The following is a 25,917-nucleotide window of genomic DNA, read 5'->3' as shown; positions in this document are numbered from 1 at the left end:
TGGGCTTTCTATCCTGTACTATCGATCTATATTTCTGTTTTTATGCCAGTACCATACTGTCTTGATTATTGTAGCTTTGTAGCATAGTTTGTAGTCAGGAAGGCTGATTCTTCCAGCTCCGTTTTTCTTTCTCAATATTGCTTTGGCTATTAAGGACCTTTTGTGTTTCCATAGAAATTGTAAAATTTTTTGTTCTAGTTCTGTGAAAAATACCATTGGTAATATGATAGGGATTGCATTGAATCTGTAGATTGCTTTGGGTAGTAAAGTCATTTTCACAATGCTGATTCTTCCAATCCAAGAGCATGGTATATCTCTCAATCTTTTTCTATCATCTTTAATTTATTTCATCAGTTTCTTATAGTTTTCTGCATATAGGTCTTTTTTCTCCTTAGGTAGGTTTATTTCTAGGTATTTTATTCTTTTTGTTGCAGTGGTAAATGGGAGTGTTTCCTTAATTTCTCTTTCAGATTTTTCATCCTTAGTGTATAGGAATGCAAGAGATTTCTGTGCATTAATTTTGTATCCTGCTACACTACCAAATTCATTGATTAGCTCTAGTAGTTTCCTGGTAGCATCTTTAGGATTATCTGTGTATATTTTCATGTCATCTGCAAACAGTGACAGTTTTGCTTCTCTTCCTATTTGAATTCCTTTTATTTATTTTTCATCTCTGCTGTGGCTAAAACTTCCAAAACTATGTTGAATAATAGTCATGCTAGTTAGCAACCTTGTCTTGTTCTTGATTTTAGTGAACATGGTTTCAGTTTTTCACCATAGAGTATGATGTTGGCTGTGGGTTTGTTATATATGACCTTTATTATGTTGACATAGGTTCTCTCTATGTGTACTTTCTTGAGAGTTTTTATCATAAATGAGGGTTGAATTTTGTCAAAAGCTTTTTCTGCATCTATTGAGATTATCATATGGATTTTATCCTTCAGTTTGTTAATATGGTGTATCACGTTATTGATTTGCCTATGTTGAAGAATCCTTACATTTCTTGGATTAACCCCACTTGATCATGGTGTTTGATTCTTTTAATATGTTGCTGGATTCTGTTTGCTAGTATTTTGTCAAGGATTTTTGTGTCTATGTTCATCAGTGATATTGGTCTGTAATTTTCTTTATTTATAGTATCTTTGTCTGCTTTTGGTATCAGGGTGATGGTGGCCTTGTAGAATAAGTTTCAGAGTGTTGCTCCCTCTGTTATATTCTGAACGAGTTTGAGAAGGATAGGTGTTAGCCATTCTCTAAATGTTTGGTAGAATTTGCCCGTGAAACCGTCTGGTCCTGGGCTTCTGTTTGTTGGAAGATTTTTTATCACAGTTTTAATTTCAGTGCTTGTGATTGGTCTGTTCATATTTTCTATTTCTTCCTGGTTCAGTCTTGGAATGTGTGCTTTTCTAAGAATTTGTCCATTTCTTCCAGGTTGTCCATTTAATTGGCATATAGTTTTTTGTAGTAATTTCTCATGACCCTCTGTGTTTCTGCAGTGTCACTTGTTACTTCTCCTTTTTCATTTCTAATTCTGTTGATTTGAGTCTAATCCCTTTTTTTCGTAATGGGTCTGACTAATGTTTTATTAAGTTTGTTTATCTTTTCAAAGAACCAGCTTTTAGTTTTATTGATGTTAGCTATCATTCCTTCATTTATTTTTCATTTATTTCTGATGATCTTTATGACTTCTTTCGTTCTGCTAACTTTTGGGTTTTTTGGTTCTTCTTCCTTGAATTGCTTTAGGTGTAAGGATAGGTTGTTTATTTGAGACATTTCTTGTTTCATGAGGTAGGATTGCATTGCTATTAACTTCCCTCTTAGAACTGCTTTTGCTACATCCCATAGGTTTTAAGCTCTCGTGTTTTCAATGTCATTTGTTTCTCCATAATTTTTAATATCCTCTTTGATTTCTTCACTGAGCTCTTGGTTATTTAGTAGTGTATTGTTTAGCCTCCATGTGTTTGTATTTTTGTTTTTGTGTTGTTTTTTTTTCCTGTAATTGACATCTAGTTTCATAGCATTGTGGTTGGAACAGATACTTGATACAATTTCAATTATCTTAAATTTACAAAGGTTTGATTTGTGACCCAAGATATGATCTATCTTGGAGAATGATCCATGAGCACTTGAGAAGAAATTGTATTCTGTTGTTTTTGGATGGAATGTCCTATAAATATCAATTAACACTATCTTGTTTAATGTATCATTTAAAGCTTGTGTTTCCTTATTTATTTTTATTTCAGTTGAACTGTCCATTGGTGAAAGTGGGGTGTTAAAATTGCCTACTATGATTGTGTTATTGTTGATTTCCCCTTTTATGGCTGTTAGCATTTGTCTTATGTATTGAGGTACTCCTATGTTGGGAGCATAAATATTTTCAATTGTTATATCTGCTTCTTCGATTGACCCCTTGATCATTACATAGTGTCCTTCTTTGTCTCTTGTAATAATTTTTATTTTAAAATCTATTTTGTCTGATATGAGAATTGCTACTCCAGCTTTCTTTTGATTTCCATTTTCATGGAATATCTTTTTCCATTCCCTCACTTTCAGTCTGTATATATCCCTAGGTCTGAAATGAGTCTCTTATAGACAGCATATATGTGAGTCTTGTTTTTGTATGCATTCAGCCAGTCTATGTATTTTGGTTGGAGCATTTAAATCACTTACATTTAAGGTAATTGATATGTGTGTTCGTATTATCATTTTCTTTATTGTATTGGGTTTGTTTTTTGTAGGTTTTTTCCTTCTCTTGTGCTTCCTGCTTAGAGAATTTCCTTTAGCATTTGTTGCAATGGTGATTTGGTGGTGCTGAATTATCTTAGTGTTTGCTTGTCTGTAAAGGTTTTAATTTCTCCATCAAATCTGAATGAGATTCTTGCTGTGTAGAGTAATCTTGGTTGTAGGTTTTTCCCTTTCATCACTTTAAATATGTCCTGCCACTTCCTTTTGGCTTGCAGAGTTTCTGCTGAAAGATCAGCTGTTAACCTTATGGGGATTCCCTTTTATGTCATTTGTTGTATTTCCTTTGCAGTTTTTAATATTTTTTCTTTGTATTAATTTTTGATAGTTTGATTACTATGTGTCTTAGTGTGTTTCTCCTTGGATTTATCCTGTATGGGACTGTCCACAATTCCTGGACTTGATTGACGATTTCCTTTACTGTATTAGGGAAGTTTTCAACTAAAATATCTCCAAATATTTTCTCTGTCCCTTTCTTTTTCTTTTCTTCTTCTGGGACCCCTATAATTTGAATGTTGGTGTGTTTAATATTGTCCCAGAAGTCTCTGAGACTGTCCTCAATTCTTTTCATTCTTTTTTCTTTATTCTGCCCTGCAGTAGTTATTTCCACTCTTTTATCTTCCTGGTCGCTTATCCTTTCTTCTGCCTCAGTTATCTACCAATGACTCCTTCTAGAGAATTTTTAAATTTTGTTTATTGTGTTGTTCATCATTGTTTACTTGCTCTTTTGTTCTTGCAGGTCTTTGTTAAACATTCCTTGTCTTTTCTCCATTCTATTTCCAAGATATTGGATCATCTTTATTATCATTACTCTGAATTCTTTTTCAGGTAGACTGACTATTTCCTCTTCATTTGTTAGGTCTGGTGGGCTTTTAACTTGCTCCTTCATTTCTGTGTGTTTGTCTTCTCATTTTGCTTAACTTACTGTGTTTTGGGTCTCCTTTTCATGGGCTACTGGTTCATAGTTCCCATGGTTTTTGGTGTCTGCCCCCAGTGGCTAAGGTTGGTTCAGTGGGTTGTGTGGGCTTCCTGGTTGAGGGGACTGGTGCCTCTGTTCTGGTGGATGAGGCTGGATCTTTTCTTTCTGGTTAGCAAGACCACATCCAGTGGTGTGTTTTTTGGTGTGCCTGTGAACTTATTATTTTTTTTAGGCAGCCTCTCTGGTAATGGGTGTGGTTGTGCTCCTCTCTTGTTAGTTGTTTGGCTTGCTGTGTCCAGCACTGGAGTTTGCTGGTCATTGAGTGTACCTGAGTCTTGTCATTGGGACAGAGATCTCTGAGAGAGCTCTTGCCTATTGATGTTACATGGGGCCAGAAGGCCTCTGGTGGACCAATGTCCTGAACTCAGCTCTCCCAACTCAGAGGCTCAGTCCTGACACCCAGCCAGAGCACCAAGACCCTGTCAGCCACACAGCTCAGAAGAAAAGGGAGGAAAAGAAAGAAAGAAAATAATAAATAAAGTTATTAAAATAAAACAATAAAAATATCAAAATAAAAAAATTAAAAAGTAAAAAAAAAGAAGAGAGCAAGAAAACCAACAAACAAATCCACCAATGATAACAAGTGCTAAAAACAAAACTAAGATAAACATATAAATCAGAAACTAGTCAGTTCCATACAGCAAACTCCAAGTCGATAGTTACTTTGTAAGTCCACTGCCTCAATTTTGGTATGTTTCGTTGTCTATTCAAGTATTCCATAGATGCAGGATACATTAAGTTGATTTCAGAGATTTAATCCATGGCTTCTGAGTCTGCATGGAGTAATTTCCCTTTCTCTTCTTTTTTCCCACAGCTTCTCTGGTCAAGCTTTAGATCTGGTTCTGCCTCTGCTTGTAGGTCACTCTCTGGTATCTGTTTTTCACCCAGACTGGAGGGTATTAAAGGAGCGGTTGATTAGGGCAGTCTGGCTCACTCAGGCCTGGGGGAGGAAAGGGTATGGAATGTGGGGCGAGCCTGCAGCAGCAGAGACCAGCATCATGTTTCAACAGCCTGAGGTGCAACGCGTGTTCTCCTGGGGAAATTGTTCCTGGACCACGGGACCCTGGCAGTGGCAGGCTGCACAGTCTCCAGGAGGGGAGGTGTGGATAGTGGCCTGTGCTTGCACACAGGATTCTTGGTGGCTATAGCAACAGCTTTAGCATTTCATGCCCATCTCTGTTGTCTGCACTGATAGCTATGGCTCATGCCCTTCTCTGAAGCTCATTTAGGTGATGCTCTGTATCCCCTCTCCTCACACACCCCAAAACAATGGTTTCTTGACTCTTAGACAGTTCCAGATTTCTCCCAGATCCCCTCCCCATTAGTTGTGGTGTACTAGCCCCGTTCAGGCTGCGTTCACATAATCACCTCCAGTACTCTCCCTGGGATCTGATCTCCGATACCCGAGCCTCAGCTCCCAGCCCCCACCTGCCCTGGTGGGTGAACAGACGAGCCTCTAGGTCTGGTGAGTGCTGGTAGGCACTGATCCACTGTGCAGGAATCTCCCTGCTTTGCCTTCTGCACCCCTGTTGCTGAGCTATCCTCCATGGCTCTGAAGCTTCCCCACTGCCCCCCCCACCCCATCTCCAACAGTGAAGGGGCTTCCTAGTGCGTGGAAACTTTTCCTCCTTCACAGCTCCCTCCCTGATGGACAGATCCCATCTCTATTCTTTTGTTTCTGTTTTTTTCTTTTTCTTTTTTCTTTTGCCATACCCAGGTACATGAGTATTTTATTGCCTTTTGGGAAGTTTGAGGTCTTCTGCCAGTGTTCAGTAGGTGTTCTGTAGGAGTTGTTCCACGTGTAGATGTATTTTTGATGTATTTGTGGGGAGGAATGTGATCTCCATGTCTTACTCCTCCACCATCATGAAAGTGCTCCTGTCCAACATTTTATATATTGACCAGCATACTCAAATTTACACAATTTAGGGAACAGAGGTAGGAATTGAATTAAGGAGTCCTGATTTTTCTCTCTGAGTTAGGACCACTGTTCTACAATGGAAGGACAAGGGTAAAGAGAATGAAGATGAAGTCTGTTATGCAGTATTTAAATTATTTAGGGCAAGAATGGGAAAGACAATGAGTTTACATTTTTTTTCTAGGCTTATGGTGAAGGAATGAAAGGATTTTGAGTAGGAAATATGTCTTATATTTATGTATCAGCAATATATCTGACTTGGTGTGAGGAAATCCAGTGCAGAATAAGGAGACTAGTGAAAGGCTACTTTAATAGCCCAGGTGAAAGATTATCATCCTATAGTGTTAGGACTAGTTATAGGGTTCTTGAGGGTTAACTGGACAAGGGCTATATTTGGAGGATCAAGCCAAAAGAGTTCGTACAGGGAGAAGATATCAGATATAAAGAAAGAAAGGATGCATGTATGAATCCTATTTTTAAACTGAAAACTGACCAATGGTTGCCTTTCTAAATAAGGGTGAGACTTGGATTAGAAAGGAAACAGGAGAAAATATCAAGAGCTCATTTTGAGGTGTTTATCACACTTTTATTTCAACTCTTCTATATATTTGAAGATTTTTATCATAAAGACATGAGAAAAACTGTTGTTTTGAAAATGCAGTAGCATATCATCATAATGTCATAAATGGGTCCAACATTTCAATTACATAAATTTTCAGATCAATGCAATGTATCCAAGCTTAAGCCTGCTGCAGAAGTTGGAATTCAATGATATTATAGCAAATTCACTTTTTAATGGGGCATGTAATTGAAAATTGAAATTCTGCAATGGTTTAAGGCACATATAAGACATCTAAGTCAAGTTGTGGAATAAAGAATTGAATATATAAATCTGGAGTGCTGGAGTAAAGGGGAGAAATCACAGTCTTGCAATAGAGATGCAAGAGATAAACAGACTGAAACAGAGATACAGAGGTACTGATATGATTAGAGAGAGTGAGGAAGTAATAATCATAGAGATAGAAAACTATGGCATTCCTTTTGTCATGGCTTTGATAAATACATTGGTGATGAGAGCAGAGCATCAGTGGAAAGTGCAACAGTGACTGGCTTCTATAAAATGAAGGTAAAAGTGGGAGACACTGCCATTAAAATAGCTGCCTGATTTCAACAGGAATGTTGGAATACTGAGATCACAAGCCAAGTCATTGCTTTAACTTCCAAAGGAGAGGTGTCCATAGTTATCATTACAGGCAGAAAAGCTAGACTGGTAATCAGAACAATTTGATCTACAGAGATCTTTGGTGATACCAAATACATAACCAATCACTCAGAATCATGTGGATGACAATCCTGATTAATAAAGTCTTACTCGATCCATTTAATTATTAAACATAATAGATCTGGTAAACTAAGGCTTGGTTTGGCTAACCACAATAAAATCAGGAGCTTTTACTTCATTCTGAGGTATGACTCAGCTGATAATCCTAAAGACCCTGGAGTAAAGTATGTCTGGTCCTATGTAAAGTCCTATCTTGAGGAAGGACTTTGCAATAACAACACAAGTCTATGCAATATCTTCCTCCCAGCATTTGGATCAGGGGGAAATGGAAACTGTGTGCTTGGAAAGAGAAACTATTCAGCCCTATTAGGAATTAATGAATGACTCTGAACCAATCCCTGGGAATACAGGATGTGCATGTGATCTACCAGTTAGAGTGAAGGTATATGGAATTTAGGTGGAAATTGGCATTTTAACCTAATTATATTTTTAAATGGGTTCAGTGGGATAACAAATTCATACTCATGTCATTTCCCAAATTCTTGTGCATTAATTAAGATATAAATGCCTTTTATCTTATCCCCATAATAGCTCCCTGACTCGAAGTCTGAGGGTCATTTGGGCAGAAATAGTAGGTGGAAGTTTCTGTATTTCCCACATTCCAACAAATGAGTAAACCAAAACCAGAAACACATTTGTGATAGAGACAAAAATACTAGTAATATGCTGAATTTACAAAAGATATAGGAGTAGTAACACACAGATGGATTTCATCAATGGCTGCATTGGGAGGGGGTACTCTGTTCCACACACATAACTTGCTTTGACAAATGATATGTTAGCAAATGGGATGAAAGCTGAGGTTGGGAAAGCAATTGCACAGTAGGGCTGGTTCTTTAACCCATTTATTTCTTCTAACTAACCTTTACAACCTGTCCTGGAGCCTGCAGGAGGATAAAATGTGTGGAGAAGGTGGAGAGCTAAGTCATCCCCTGTGAGGCCCTCTTGATTACAGATGTGTAAATGAGACTAACAGAAAGTACGCAAAGCTGGTCCAGGTCAGCAAAAACACCCAATGGGACTTAGACTCAAGAGAAACAATAGGATTTTTGTTTTAGGCCAGTTAAATATTGCATCTGGATATGCAATTTTATTGAATTAGTAGTTAACTATCATGGATGGTTACCATCCCATCTCCTTTACTTCACCTATTAACATAATGCTCAAGAGAGAGTGACCTTGCAATATGAAAGTGGATTATTTTAAGTTTTAGCAGGAAATGACTTTGATTTCAGTTATTCATGTAGATGTTGTCTCCTTACTTGAGGAAGTCACAGATCAAATTCTAAACATTTATTTTACAACTAGTTGTAAAACTAGTTTTTGTTTTTTTGTTTTATCAAATATTGATGTGGAATTTCTATCTCTCCTCATCTCCTTTCCCCTGAATACTCAGAAATAGTTTGCTTCCACCTGGCAGGAGAGTAATAAATCTTCTCCATCTTGCTTTTAATTTTTAATACATATTAATTTGCAGGTATATTGATCATAGTACTGTCCAAAAGAACATGACACTTACCCACCAAATAAGGACATTATTCTTATAAGATTTTGAAAGAATCATATCATTCCATGACCGTTTGTGAAATCCATAAAAATAAATGTTTTCTTTACTCAGTGAATATTTTTGGAGGTCCAGTGACCTGGATACATTGAGATATCCCTCAAAAATAAAAATAGGTTATGTGTTGGATTTCTGTCTATTCAGAAAAAATATAAGCAAAGCCACTTTTGGTTTTAGAAAAAAAAAAACAAGACACATTTAGATGAATTGTGTTGACAATTTTCTGTGTTGCTAAGATGGCTTCATTGTTAACTTAGAAGAGAAGGCTTGTCAGACTGTCCTAAATGGGAAACAGACAACTCTGCCACCCAACCTTCAGAAGCAATGGATTGGATAATGAAAGTATTTATTTCAAAACAGGATGCTTCAGGGACCTTGTGGTGAACCCAGCAAGGAGAAAAGAAAGAGAGATTCTCAGGATAGTTCAGTACATAGGCATAAATATAATATACATAGATGTATATGAATGATATAAGTATTTAAATTCTTCTCATAAAAAATATATTTGGTGTGTTTTGGTAACATTAAAGTTTAGCCCATATGTTAAAGTTGTGATATTATTTTGAAAAAAAAATAAATAAGGAGGAATAGACATGATCCAGAGAGGGTGGGTTTAGAACTACATATAGAAACTGCCACAATTTTAAAAATACCCCTCTCAAACTTCTAAAGTTTTTGAAGAATCAATTGACTATGCTTGTGTGGGTCCAAGTTGGGACCCTACTCTCTTCCTTTGATCAACATATCTCTCCCTTTTACACTGACTTGCTGATTGTTTTGAACTTTTAAATGGTTGAAATATTTTTAAGACATTTGTCTAAAAATATGTTATTAAGTATGTAAACGGAAACACAATTTTACATTATTTGACTGAAGTACAGTTTCGGGAAAAAAAGATGCTAAATTATGCCATTTTACCAAGTAATTAATTTTTAAGATATTTAATTTCATATTTAATTTTCTTAGATATGAACATATTTATTTAAATGACAATAATTTTTACTTCTGGTCACTCATTCTGGAATTGGCTCAATCACTCTGCCTCTGGCTATAATGGCTATTGTTCATGATTCAAGTCCACAGATCTACTAAAATGTTCTACCACATATGTGTTCATTTTAGGGTTTTAACTTTCAGGGAAACACATATTCAGGAACACCTATTTTCACAAAAATGGCGGGAACACAAGAGAACATGCCACACAAACAAATTTTAAGTCCTTGGTTTTTTAGCACCTATTAATGGGCTCACTGTTCAAAATAAGTTACATTACTGAGCCCAAAGACAAAGTTTAGGGAGTATATTCCACCAGTGTAAGTAAAGTAGAGAAAATACATATTTTAAAATAATATTCAAATTCTCATGATCTGTCTACTTCAAGTCTCTCTAGTATGCAAAATATAAGAATCTCAAATGTTTTTGAAAATCATGGTATCAGGTTTGAGGTCCAGGTTTTTGAAATCTCAATGAAATCTTGATGCAGCTCCACTTATCTGGGATCCTCTGAACCAAAAGAAACAAACAAATAATAAAAAATCAAATATTACCCACACTCAACATTAATGTGTAGTACAGGGAGCTGGTATCTTCCTAAGGCACATAGAAGTCTTCCATCCTTAATAATTCTGAACAAATGATACAAGGTATCCGTACTCTGAAGGAAAGGAATATTTCCTCTTTAGGCACAGGTTTTGTTACCACAGGTGTTCCCTCTGCCCTCTGGAAGTTTCTTCTTTTTGCAGTATGACCATTGACAATTCTGGAAAATTGGTTAAGAATAAAATAATTTTAAAAAGTAAAGAATATGTCCTTTGGGGAGTTTGAGAATCTCTCTCAACCTGAATCCCGTCTTTGGAAATTTGGGACTTTTATAATTTGAATATTTTCAGTTCTTGCAATCTGGTTGACAGAACTTTTGACAATATAGTTTTCATAATTTTTTTCACTTTTTACTTATTCATTTATCTTTTTTTAAATTTTATTGGAGCATAGTTGCTTTATAATACTGTGTTACTTTCTAGTGTACAGCAAATTGAATCAGCTATAAGTACATATATAGCCCCTCTTTTTTTGTATTTCCTTCCCGTTTAGGTCACCACAGAACACTGAGTAGAGTTCCCTGTGCTATACAGTAGTTTCTCATTAGTTATTTACTTTATACATAGTATCAATAGTGTATATATGTCAATCCCAATCTCCCAATTCATCCAGTCAATTCCATGTGCCAAGAGCCACACTCTCAATTATTTCTGTCTCTAGACTAAATTGAAGTTTCTTTGAGCAACTTAGGCTGCTGTGAGAACACATTTTTCCTTGGATCCTTTTATCCAACTTAAAGGGTATACTTGACACTAACTAATTCTTTTCAGGAATGGTAACTAAAAGTATTTGAGCAACACATCTAATTTGGGTTTTTTTCTTATCATAGACAATAACACTTATATTTTACTTGGTGAAAGGAGCTTTATTTTCAAAACCTATGAGTTATGGTTTTGCTATATTTGCTCTAAATTCTGTTTGCAAACTGGCAAATACTTTCTGTGACCTTATCTCTGTCTTTTAGTAAACTATGAAATACAGCTAGTAACAACCAGCTTATTATTTCAATATTCACCTCAAGAACACCAAGCCCTACATTGAAAATATATCAGGAATATTTTCTGCCTTTTAGAAGATCATAAGAAAATTTCACCAAATTATTTAGCACTAAAGAAAATAAATTGCTATTTTTCCTACCTCTATTATCAGTTTTTCCACTTCAAGCACTAGGTCCAAAATCCAAGAACCATATATTCTAGGTTATTTTTACACAAACCAGTCCCCCTATTTCTAGTGTCAATCTTGTATCAGCTTTTACTACATAAGAAAAGAGAAGAAAAAAATAAAATCTTCTAGCTTCTAGCAATAAATATTTATTTTTTTCATGTCTCTGCAGTTTAGTTTAGGAGTCTCTGCTCCAATGTGTTCCTCCTGGGTCCAAGGTTGAAGGACAAGGGCTACTCAGTTACAGCTCTCCTAAAGGTCACAGATGTGTGAGATGACACACCCAAGCACACAGACACATTAAAATCCCTGTTAACGTCACGCCTGCTAACATCCCATTGGCCAAAAAAAGAACGTAGTTGAACCTAAGTTTAACTAGTAATGAATGCACTCTTCTTATGGAGTTCGGGTAAAAGGAGTTACTATTTTTCAATACTAACATGTCTTCGTCTGTTCAGGCTGCTGTAACAGAAAACCATAGATGGGGGTGTTAGACAACAGAATAGACATAGACAACAGAAATTTATTTCTCACAGTTCTGGAGGCTGGGAAGTCCAAGATCAAGGCATCATCAGATTCGTTGTCTGGTGAAAGCTTGATTTCTCATTCACAACCAGCCATCTTTTCACTGTATCCTCACATGGTTGATATGACAAGGAAATTCTTCCAGGTTTCTTTTGTAAGGGTGCTAATCTCTTTCATGAAACCTCTGCCCTCAAATGACCTAGCAAAGGCTCCACCTCCTAACACCAACACATTGGGGCCTTTGATTTCAATATATGAATCTGGGAGGTGACACAGACGTTCCATCTATAGCATAATGTAATCTAATACAGTCTTACTAAAAATAAGTTAAAGAATGTCTTCAACAGCAGTTTTTCAAGAGTGAAAAACAAAATAAAATAAACTCAAAACAAGTCTATGTATATACTAATAAACCATCACCCATTTGAAATGTCATCCATTTGCAAGTGATCCTTGTTAGCTGGAATTGTAAGAGACAACAGAGAGGTGGGAATTATTCACTTCTATCATCATGATATCCTCACAAGAAATATTATCCATAGACAAGTCGTCAAGGAGCCACTGGTTGATTTATTTTTAATATTTTCTCTTTAACCCCACTTGAGGCAACATGAAAGCATTTCATATTTGACTATAACATAATTAAGCTTAAAAAATTTTGTTTTCAGTAAGTGAAATACCTTTTTTCCCTTTTTTATTGAAGTATATTTGATTCCCAGTATTTTGTTAGTTTCAGGTGTACAACAAATTAATTCATATATATATATATATATATATATATATATATATATATATATATATATATATATATTCAGATTCTTCTCCATTATAAGCTATTACAAAATATTGAACATATTTCCCTGTGCTACACAGTAAATCCTTATTGTTTATCTATTTTACATGTAGTGGTGTGTACTTGATTTGTTAATCCCATGCTTTTAATTTAGCTCTTCCCCTGATTTCCACTTTGGCAACCATAAGTTTGTTTTCTTTGACTCTGTTTTTTATGCACTCTTCTTGTCAGGGAGGTACTGGGACTTGTTCCAAAAAATAAGGAGATAAGACAAAAAAAAAAAAGATTTAGTGAACTGGTAGTTCAAAACAGAAGTAAGGCAAATGTATACTTAAGGAAAGCTCCAAATAACACATGTGCAGTCAACTGAAATTCAAATAAGCCCTGATAGGAAAAGGTAGAGAGAATGCTCTAAAGGTGTATCTCTAATGAAAAAAAAAAGTATGATAGATTATTTAATGCAGTAATTTTGAAAGAAGTAACTGGTTTTGTCACCTATTTCAGACTCTCTAAGCAATGTTTTCTCTACATCTAGAAACCTATAATACTTTTCTATTTATTCTTCTAGTATAGGAACTTTACCAAGGGCTATATGAATATGATCATTTTCTGTGTGTTATCCTTGATGTAATGTGCCCTTCCAATCTGGGCATTCAATTTTGCAGGTGAATAATCTTTAAATAGGAATTGTTTCTTTTTCCTGATTCTGTTTTCTCCTTTTAAAATGTCTATTATCCTCATTTTAAGATCATAGATCTACCTACATGCAGCTAGCTTTTCTCTCAATGATTCTCTTTAAAACAGGATTTTATATCAGAAGTTTATACTGGGCACCAAGATAAAATATACACAATATTTGAAAATAATTTACCAAATAACCATGTACTGATTTTTGAATAATTTGACTATGAACTGTTTCTTTGATCTTGAACACCCTCGTATACATTGAAAATACAAAAGTTTTGAGAGAATGAGAGAGATCATTTTGTGAGGATGGTATTTTAGGAGAAGTTTTCACTGTGTTCCTTGCACATCCCACCATGGGAAACCTAGTTGTAGTCCTCTTACCTCAAACCTAGTAAAGAGCAGGACTTTGAGAGGGACCTAAAAATGCTTAATAGGTGACAAACACTGGTTGGGTTCAGAGTGGTCTAGAATTTGACTTCAGCCTGAGAAGCATTGAGGACGAGAGTTTTTCTGACAGTTTTGGTGCCAAAGCTGAGAAGCATCAATACTATGAGATTTGTCAACTTTCCCATGGTTTATTGGGCAAGGGTTAAATGTATGCTTCCAGAAGTTGAGGTGTGGTCACCACAAGAAAGAGAAGCAACAGGGCCATGCAGATGGGTATAAAGAACCCAGTAGCAAGAAACTGGAAGTAAGTGAGCTGAAATTGAAGATGAATTATCAACTGACTCCTTAGAATACAGAAGAATCTTCAGGAGTGAAGAGAAAGGCACTTGGACCAGTCTGGCAGAAATGTCTGAATAACCTCAAAATTGTGTCCCAGGAGACAAAGAGACATCTTAATCAGTGAGGTTCATATAGAATGAAGTAAGCTTAGGACAGTACTAATGAAAGTACTTAATGAAAGCATTTAATGAAACTGCCATATTTCTGTGCCTCTCATTTCACAAAAATCAATGGAACTGGGATTTCCCTGGTGGCACAGCAGTTAAGAATCACCTGCCAATGCAGTTCAAGCCCTAGTCCAGGAAGACCCACATGCCACGGAACAATTAAGCCCGTGTGACACAACTACTGAGCCTGGGTTCTAGAGCCTCTGAGCCGCAACTACTGATCCTGTATGCCACAACTCCTGAGCCCATATGCCACAACTTCTGAAGCCTGTGCACCTAGAGCCTGTGCTTCACAAGAGAAGCCACTGCAGTGAGAAGCACGTGCACTGCAATGAAGAGTAGCTCCTGCTCGCTTCAACTAGAGAAAGCCTGCATGCAGCAATGAGGACCCAACACAGCCAAAAATAAATAAATAAATAAATAAATATTTTTTTAAAATTAATGGAACTGCTGGCAAAAGATAACAGTAAGAAGAGAAGCAACCAGTAGGAGATTATAGGATCCAATAATGCTCTTTCCCACTTTAGGCACCTCACCTGAAGCTACATGAGCTGCAAAAGGGATATAAACATCACTGGATCAATTCAGAGTCTTGATTAATATATTGGTCTGGCATTATAAAGGTTGAATTGAATCTGTCTTTAAAACTTGTCAACAGAATATCTGCCTCATAAGATTAATTAGATGACCTACAGAGCTTGCCAGAATTCTTATCTAGATAAGTCTTGCTTTTTTTTTTTTTAATATAGGGACAGGAAACATGATTTCACTCAATAAATGAAAGGAATGGTGAGAAGTCAATGCAGTGTGGTTTAAATGCATTGCAAATCCAGCTTCTTCAATATCGTTTTTCATCTTTGTTGTATTTTATTCTGGGTTGTGTAATATTTCTTCCATTTGATCAATCAGTTTATCTCTCTATCTATCTCTCTATCTCTCTATCTATCTACCGCATGGTATTAGAGAAACGTGGAAAGTTAAGATTTGAAGAGACCTGAGGTTCTACTTAACCACCCACCTTCATTTTTACATGTTTCTCCATTCTCTTGAACTGATAACTGCCCTGGCTTTAAATATTTATAATGAGAGAGCAACCTACTTTTGGAAGTAATTGAGACAGAGAATTAAGAATCCTACTAGGTGCTTCCCTATATTCAACTGAATTGGTCTCCTTTCAAATTTCACCATTTTACTTTTCCTACCAATTACTCTAGGGTTTTTTTCTGGAACAATATGCAAAAAGTATTTAACATGGAAAAATTTTAAGTCAACTTAACTCAGATATCATGTTCTTATACTATCTCTGCAAATCTCTTAATCCTCAATTTCTCATAAATCTTAATTTCACACACTATAGGAGATGTTTTGACTGTTATCTATGTCCATTTTAAATTATGGCAAACATAAATGGTGTAGTACTCCACAGAGAATTTTTAGTAATTTATTTAAACACGTACGTCTGTTAACTTTAGCTAATTTCACATTCATTCTATAAATCAGTGGGATAGTTAGAGCTCATATTGAGCTCATCAACTTCTAGAACATCAAATATTATTCAAATAAGCTATTAATCCAAGTTCATGCCCTGTCATATCATATAAATTAATTTAGTGTTTTTAAAGTTTCTTTTAAAATACTATTAATTCATTCTGATATTGTTAAGAAATTTTAAATCCCAGTTATTATATCTAACACATTAGACATCCTTTCTATTTTCCTTTATCCAGAATTTTGTAAACAACATCTCATATTTTAATTTGATTAATTGACACATGATATGAGACTATCATAAAATGAAACACCAGAGACCTCACCTAATTTCCATATTGATAATTTTGGATAATTTTTATATAAATGTTTGTCATCTACTATAGCTCAAATTTTGAACATTTTCACAAGAATATCAAAGGTGGTTTTTAGTGGTTTACTAAAATAAATATATCATATTTACAACTGACATCAACTCCCTTCTATTTACTTCCAAAATCAATGGACATTTTCATTTATTATCTTACACGACTTCACAGCAGAAGCAGATACTACTTGATTAGTTAACACTCTTGGTTGCAATAGGGAAAATTCAATTCACCATAGTTTAGGACAAAAAAGGAATTTATTAGAGCTTAAATTTTAATTTTTAATCTTTCTTCATAATTCCAGTTTGAACTACTGTCATTTGTTGCCCGGAATATTAAAATAGCTTTCTAACTAGTTTCCTTTCTCCCCCTCCATTTGGTGACTACTGAGATCTTTGTAAAACGTAATCAGATAACTACAGTATCCTAATATAAGTCTCCCTAGTGGTCTTTGTTTGCCCATAAGGTCCAATGTGATTTCAAACATGCTGACCTCATTGGACATGTAGCCTATTCTTATCTCCTTACATTCCTGAATTCCAGCACACAGATCATTTTTATGTTTCTTGAATTCATTTAGATCCCCCCAATTCTTAGTCTTAGACTAGTTGTTTCCTTTGTTTACTCCTTGGTTTGTTCCCTGACCTACTTTTGGTTGACTAAATACATTGTTCAGATGTTGACTCAAACTCTTACATTCTAACTGTCCAATCTAAATTACTCCCACCATCAACTCACTCTCAATCACCTCATTCTGTTTTTTAAATTTTTGACATGCATTATACTCTACCATTATGTTATATTGTTTATGAATTTATATGTATTCATTTTGTGTATCCCCACATAAGAATATAAAACAGATTAGAGAAAGGATACCATTTGTTCACAGTTGCATTCCCCACACTAAGAGAACAATGCCTGACAAGTGGTTAGTCCTCATTCAATATAGCACAAATAAATATAATAACCTGGAGGAAGGAGAGAAAGGAGGAAACTGATAATGTATATTCTGTCACCACTAAATTTCATTCTCATGCCTCAGTTTATCTCTAGGTGTCCACTTTCTCTTAACCTGCTTATTCCAGATGCTAGAAACAAAGGTCCAGGAAACTCTAAGTTACATGTTTATTTTGTTACCTCTTGATATGAGTAGATTCCTTCATCTCAGCTGAATTTCCAAAAAAAATTCTGGGGAAAGAAAGTTGATTGGTCTCACTTTGACCACATACCCAATATCTGGACTAATTATTTCAAAGACAAATTTAATATACTGTAGTAGAGACTGTTGGTCGAAGCTAATATCAGGTCTCTCCTCTTCCCTATGAGTACACCACTAAACTAGGATTCACAAGGCCTTTGCTTCGAGTCGTTCTTGAACATGGAATATGTGTGGAAGTGATGGTGGTCACTTCTAGTTGAAGTGGATAAGAGAGAAGGAGAACTCATCTTTTTCTCTTTCCTCTGCTGTCAGAAAGATAGAGGATGCATCAGAGGACTTGGAGGCTGCAGTGTTTAGTGGAGTGAATTAATGGAAGACAACTGGACACCAGAATGATTGCATGAAAGTGACCCATTTACCTCTAACCAACTGTATCTTCTGTTAGAAATACACTTTATTGTGATAGTCTACTGAAATTCTGGTGTTGTTTGCCACAATATTTAGCCTAGCTGAACAATATATATTCCTCCGTTCTCCAATTTTCTGATTTAAGTATCAGGCCTTTTATTGTGTATGGTTCATTGATCTAAGTTTCTAATCAATCAATCAACTTCTGTAATATTCCTGTAATCAAAAAATAAATAGAGCACATTCAGCATAGCACCATCTACTTTTGTAATTTCATACTACTTATAAAGAAGTAAAAACTTATAGATATTTGCAGATAAATCCACATGCATACCATTTTAAAAATAATTTTCCATTTCTTTTATATTTATAGAGCTCAGTATTTGTTTTGGTGGCTCTCGACTTTTCCTGATATAATCTTCCCAACTGACTCTATTTACTTTCAATAAAAGCATAACCCCTTACTTTCAATAGTTATATTCCATCATTTTATTGATACTCAATTATGTTAGTCAATTAAAAATTATTAAAACTAGCATAAAGCACATTTAATAATGAGTATAATTGACTTCTGGTAGAAGCACAAATCAACTTGTAGATGGAAAATTTTCAGAACATGTTACAACGCAGCTTATTAACAGAAGCCTTTCATTATACATAAACATTAGTCATTTTTCACAGAAGAGGAAAAACACAGAAGCCAGGTCACTGGTTAAGAGAAGGTTGATTAACAAAGCTTATAATTCCCTACCCTCAATGCCACCCAATACCACCGCTCTGGTCACAGATCTGTTTCTGTTCAATACAGCTTTTCTAAATACACACTGTTATCTAGTATTGCTACCATCTAGCTAGTTTCTAGAAACAAAACTAAGGAAAATTTTCTTAACTAGCTTTCTTTTACAAAATTCATGCTATCATTTCAGGATTGATTCAAAGATCTCATCAGATAAGTATTAAAATATTGTACAGCTCCTTGATCTGCAGAAAGTGTTACTCCTTCTTTGTCTTATTTAACAATAAAGTGCAAGCTTGTCTTGCAAGACTATGTAATGCAATTATTGTTTATCTGTACGTCTTTCCTACTGCACAACAGCATAGGCCATGAGATACTTTAGAGTGGAAACAATATTTTATCAACATTTAAAAATGATCAATTTTGAGCAAGGAATGTGGAAGGAATTCAATAAAGAGCTAGCATGTATTGACTGCTTACTAAGCTCCAGGAACTCTGCTAATATCTTACATGGATTAGTTCACTACTGATCTAAAGAACACAACAAAGTAGATACTATGAGTATTTCAATTTTACAGATGATATGTTGAAAGTGAAAGAAGTTACATTTTTGCTCAAGGAATGACTTGCAGCTAGTAAGTGTTTCAGCATTCTGTCTGGGCATATGGCACAAATTTGATATAATGTCCCTGTTCTTCTGTTGCTTACAGATTACTGTGGAAGTCATGCATCATTCAGAGGGTTTTAACAATGAATGTATAATTACACATCAGGATAAATGTACTGAATCAAAGAATGCATTGCTTATGATTATGTTCTGTGTTTTTACATATGAATTCATCATATATTTACAATGTATTTTTGGTACAATTTCATCAGCCATACATTTGTTTTACCTTGTCTTATATTACTTTGTGAATAACAAATACTGTCCATTATAGATTAATTTTATTATGGTCATGGACTCAAAATAATCCCAAATTCTGGAAATTATCCTGATGTGTTAGTTTCATTTAGAAATTCTGTCTTCTCAGATTTAATATCAGTTAATATTTACAATGTTACTAAGATCAATGTGTCTCTTCATACCTTAGTCTCGTAATTCCCTAAATAGGTCATACATTTATGTGAATGCTTCATTAAAATAATTACTTAAAATGAGATTTTCTTTTTGATATTCTTTTTTGAAGGGTGCATATAATTTCTTAAAATAAATGTTCTTGTAGAGAGTTTTCTCCTCATGCCTTAAACTTCATGCTTATCTACATATGCTCTTTAAATAAACCACAGCATGGAAAAACTGCTTGAATATATTTTTGGTATTATCAGTGTGTCTGATTTTTGTGATTGTCCTTCGATCCTATTGATTTTATTCTTGAGTCATACTGCATAGAAATCAATATTAATTGATTACAAATATCACCACTAAAAGTAGCAGACTGATTTTGCTGGTTAAAGTTAACTTCTGAATAGATCTATATTTCTTGTGGATCTACTGTTTTTATTATTTTATTGATGTTTGTAATAGTAATTATAATCAAGTAAGAAAATTTAAAAGGCATTCTTACCATATGTCAACAAAGAAGTTCACAATCAGTGAGGTAAAATATTTTTTCAAAGAAATTCATATCTCCCAAAGAAAAAATAGCTTTTTATGAATGAAAAGATTATTTGAAAAGGAAAGTTTTGTCTTAGGTTTTCAAATCTTATTATTCTGTTATTACAACCAAAAAGTAAAAGGTTAGCAAATGAATACAAACATACAGAAGTGAAACAGATCTACCATTCAGAAATAAAGCCAATATGCTCAGGATCCTAATATATGACAATGTTAGATTTAGAAGTTTCTGAGTAAGGGATGCTTTAATTTATAAATAAAATTGACATCCATTCAGTCTGATGCTTTCTGATTAAAAATGGGCAAAGGATCTGAATAGACATTTTTCAAAAGACATATGGATAGCCAATAAGCACATGAAACAATGCTCAACATCACTAACCATCAGAGAAATGCAAATTAAGAACACAGTGAGATATCACCTCACACCCATCAGAATGCACTACAAGTACATGTTGACGATGATGTAGAGAAAAGGAAACTTTCGTGCACTATTGGTGGTAATGAAAATTGGTACATCCACTATGGAAAACAGTATGGAGGGTCCTCAAAAACTTTAAAAAAAAAACAGCTACAATATGATCCAACATTTTCGCTACTGGGTATTTATCCGAAGACAAAGAAAACACTAATTTGAAAAGATATAAGCACCCCTATGTTCATTGCAACATTATTCACAATAGTCAAGATACAGAAACAAACTAAAAGCTCATCAATGGATAAAGAAGATGTGATATATATACACAGTGGGGATAAAGAAGATGTGATATATATACACAGTGGAATACTACTTAGAAAAAAAGTGAAATCTTGCCATTTGTGACAACATGGATGGGCCTTGAGGATATTATTATTCACTCTGATTGATAATTCTCAAAAAGGAGGAAAAATAGTGCCTTCAGTTCATTAATATGAATTAATCATGTTTTAGAATCCATATAGAAAGGATGGAGATACTGAACTCTATGAATTTTTTAAAAATCTGTTTATCAAAATATATATTTAAAATCCTTTAAAAATAAAATTAAAATGTCAGAGAAGAAAAAATAAAATTTGTATGAAAAAGGGGCTTCATTATAAATAATCAGAGTACTTATAAGACATGAAAAAAAGAGAAAAGATTGTGTAATGGTAATTTTCAGAAAATAAAATAGGTAATTAAAAAAAGGAAAATGTTCCAATAGACACTAAATCTGATAATTTCCTGGTAGAAAAAAACATGAAAATTAAAACCACAATTAGATAGTATCTTAAAATCAAATCTTAAAGTTGGTCATCTCTGGTAATACAGGATCATTTTTAAGTTGGATATCTGCCTCTACTGCTATATAAACAAAATATTTCAATATAGAGGAAACTATAGAATAGTATTTGATATAGCTTAAATCAAAGCTACCAATTATATTCCCATATAGAGGAGATTTCTTCTTCTAATTTCTTCTAGATTAAAAAAAAATCTAAAATAAAACAGGTAGGAGTTGCTATTTTCACTAGGAACCAAGAGATTCAAATTGCTTCTGTGTAATTAACTCACTCATTGATCAAATACCGAATATAATTATGAGCCTGTTCAGTCACGCATAAAGCCTCTGATCATATGACATTGTTAAATATTCAAAAAAACCTTTCAAATAGATAAACTAATAGGAAGAGTTAATTAGTATGTTTATTTGTGGTTCCTGTTGAAGGCAAAAAATCAATGTTTTATTATCTTCCATCAAATTTTTTTTGCAATGTTTTATTCATAAATTTAAATTCTAATAAAGGTGACATTTCTGAAAATATCAGACACCTGATATTTTCCCATAAATCATGATGACAATAATTTCTAGTTTACCTTCTGCAAGAAAGAAAATGCATTAAGGACAATATAGCATTAAGAGCCACTCTAACAAAATGTATTAAATGTTTTTAAAATTAAGCAAATAAATTCCTTGGTAAAAAAATTGTTATATTATCTACTGTAACTCTAGCTGGAAAATTTAGCTTTTATTAATATTACTTTTGACAGAGCAGATGTCACTTTTGAATAACAACTGATATTTGTCTTTTTATTTCTCTAAAATTAAAGAAAAAGCACTTAAAATTCTGTCCTTTGCATGAGACTATATTCCTCCTTCACTGAAGGTATGTGAACAGCATCAAAAAGTCTTACTTTGCCTTTAATTCATGATTTTCTTCAATTATGTAACTTTTTAAATAACTCTTCTTAACATAGCAGCAATTCCTCCTGTTGTAGAATTCCTTTTTTTATAACTCAGACATATAGTCTAATCGCCCTTATGTACCTGCTTTGTCATTAGTGAAATTCTTATTGAAAATTAACAATGCTTTTAGTATGTACCTATACAAAGCATCATATATCTACATTTCTTCCAGGTACACAAATATCCTTTTAACGCTCACCCCCCCCAATATCAATAAACAAAAGATATACATGCTCACATAAGATAATAGTTGTTATTCAGTCTAATTCTAACACTTATATGGAAACATACTCTATACTGCCATTGAAGACATTTTGAAGCAATATAATCTAAAGCTAGGTTTACTCAGTAAAGTAAAAAGCAAGAGTGCTTCTTCATAAAATTTTTTTCAAGAGATAATCATTTCATACCACTTTCCCATAACTTTGACCTGAAGAAGTAGAAACAAATTTTATATACTAGTCTAGTATACTCTTGTTATGGATTATTTTTTAAAGAAACACAGGGAACATGACCAATGAATAGAATGCAAAATGTATGGGAAGATGAACAGTGAATAATAAATTTTTAGCTTAAACGAGAACCTCTTTCTCTCGAGGCTCAATAGTTTGATCAAGGTACTGTGTTTTAAAATGCAGCTTATAACCTATCACACTGAAATAGGTGGGAGAATGTGTTTCAGATAGATATGAATTAAGAAATCTTATCCTTTGGTTACATGTCTCAGGGAGTTGCACCTTTCCCTTTAATAAGTATTTCAATTTAAAGAGAGACGCCTCAGTAAAATGAAAATAAATGACAGTGCTATCTCCAAAGAGACAGTGTATTATTTTTAAATGGATGCTCTGTCCCATGCTCTGCCCCGTGACATTTAAATGCTCAAATTAGACAGTCAAAGATAGGGTTAACTCATTCCCACAGACCTGAAATTGAGTCTCCGCTTTTGTTCTAATTTGGAATGGAAAAAAAGACAGGGAAAAAGAGAACCAAACCTAAATAATATTTTTACAAAGATTACATGTAACAATAACCAGGGATATAGGGCAATGTCAAATAATGTCATTGCAACTTATAGCTAACCTTCTTGATTACCACCCAAATATTCTTTGTTACAGGTATTCAAAAAAAAGGAAAACAATTGTTAAGTAGTTATTAATAAATAATTATATTTTTAAGTGATTATTCATTGGTCTTTAGATTTGAATTTGAAAATTTTATTAGACTTTGAAGGTAATTTGATTTGAAACAATTCAATCACATAGACACCTGATATCATGCATCTTTACTGTTTGACACAAATCAGGCATGCTCATGGCATCAAGGGTCTGACTGTCACATTTGTTTTGTCTGGAGCAAATTCAAAACATTTGTAAAATCTCAGGGCAACATGTCCCTCAATTTTTACATTAGCCCCAATATAGTAGAGGAAATTTTGTGGGGGAAAATAACAATATACATGGATATTTTTGGTGATAGGATTTTTCCCCTCTTTTTCATTCTCATTTCACCTTGTTGAGGAAGGGTATTTTTAAGCATTAAAATGCAGCCAAGTCTCTACTTATCCATTCCCAGTTGTGCTCAGGATAAGAAAGTTGAAAATTTACTTCAATTTACACTGCTAGCATGTATTCGTTAGAACTTTAATCTCTATTATTTTCATTAATATCCCCAATATTAGAAGAGAAAATTGGTATAATTGATGTACTATTACTATTTTAATTTATAGGATTACACAGGTGTCAGCATTCAGGTATTGGAAATAAGAATGATGAAATAAACTAGATAGCATTTTTTTTTCCTAGAAAAAAACACAAATATCTGGGACCCACAGTAAGAGATTCTGAATAATCATTGTGAGTTTTGTTTTGTTTTAATGTCCCAGGGGACTGTTACCTTTGGTCAAGATTGAAAAACACTCACCTACATTGTGGTTTCCCTGCAAGTTAATTATGCTATGTAAGCAGATGAAATACAAAGTTTGTCAAATTTGATTACATCTACAGGTATCTCAACTCCCTGTACACTACGTCTAAATATATATTTTATGCAGTGATGATGTAATTGTTACTTCCATGATCCAAATCCCTTTGAAGAGAGCTGATTTCCCAGTTTTCCAAGTATGGATGCCAGACCACTCCCAACGGAGGACTGGATGTGATTTAAAATGTACAATCACAAGTAACTAGTCCAACTATATAACTTATCAACTTTTGAATCTTTACTGCAAACTGTAAATTGCAGCCATACACTCCACTTAGATTGACAGGAATGTCTAAGAGCTATAATTGCCTCAGCAAAAGCAAATTTGTGGCTTTGCATAGAATGTTCATTCTTTTAAGCAAAGATGCTAACTAATAATTTCTCTGCTGACAAAAAGAACTGAAGTAAAACATTTCGTGTTTTGATAAGCTATTTAATTTTTTGAAGTGCATAGGTAATATATTCTGCACAAATTTGACATTAAATGCTTATAGCTCTAATAGTATAGGATATACATAATGTATATTCATGAATTAGTTGTGCAATAGTTAAATGCATCACTGAAAACAGTTTTGCATTATGCAACATACAAACATTCATTTACTGATAGTTTGTTGATCCATTTGCCATTCTCTTAGTGTTTATTTGGACATAATTTTCATATTCTTCCTGATATGTAAACATGCTAACCTATCAATTTAACTTCAGTATTCCAGTTCACTATACAGATTAATGCCCTTGTTACACAATTGCTCTTGTTCTTCATACTAAAATGGCAATTTTATGAAATCTTGTGGTAAGAATGAATATAGATTTACTAATGAAGTAAAGCTATTAATACATGAATTCATTCAACTCCTCAGCATACTTAATGGAACATACAGTCAACTAATATGCTAGAAAATCTTTGAGATTGAGATTAACTATATCTGGGCAATTTCAGCTTTTACTTGAGAAATATTCATTTCTACCAAGTTAGCTGATTCTATTCTTTTCAAAAGGGCACACAAATTTAAAGTTCAAAAAATAAGAATTTTAGAAAGAGACACAGATTCTAACCACACTAAATTAAAGGAAAGGGAGGCACTTCTGACATTACAATTTATCTTAGTTTGCAGAAGTGAACATTTGAGGCAGTTGTTTACTGAGTATGGAGAAAATGTGAAATAATTTATGGGTGTGTATCATACTAGTGGTTAAAGAGCAGACATGAAAAATTACTCTCCACACTGATGATAGCATCAATTTAACATAAGAAAATCTATTGAGTATTTCCCAAAACAAAACATTAAAGAATCCCAGATTCAAGTTAAGCAAATTCACAGTTTAACTTGAATTTAACTTGAATCCCAGATTCAAGTTAAGCAAATTCACAGTTCCTGTGTATGAATTATCACTAATAATTTTTAGTCATTTATCAATTTTCCTTCCTGGGGTAGAACCAACACTGAGATTTAATTTATCTACTTGTAAATTCATGAGAGTATGATGTCCACATTAATTTTTACATTAAGATATAGTTTTAATTTTCTTTAGTATTAAAATGTAAAATATAACTGAATTATGCTTAAAACATTTGGCTGAGTGTGTGCAATATAAATTGCATTTAAATATGGGGAACTCAGAAGTAAATGTCTCCAAGTTCTCCCAGTGCCATGATGACTAAGTCAGGACAGTAAATATATTTACTTCCAAAGTCCCTGGTTGTTACAGGACACACTCTAGCAAATCAACTAAGGGAATATGT

Source organism: Mesoplodon densirostris, chromosome 17 (genome assembly GCF_025265405.1).
Source record: "Mesoplodon densirostris isolate mMesDen1 chromosome 17, mMesDen1 primary haplotype, whole genome shotgun sequence".
Taxonomy (NCBI): domain Eukaryota; kingdom Metazoa; phylum Chordata; class Mammalia; order Artiodactyla; family Ziphiidae; genus Mesoplodon; species Mesoplodon densirostris.
Note: the sequence above shows the minus strand (reverse complement) of the source record.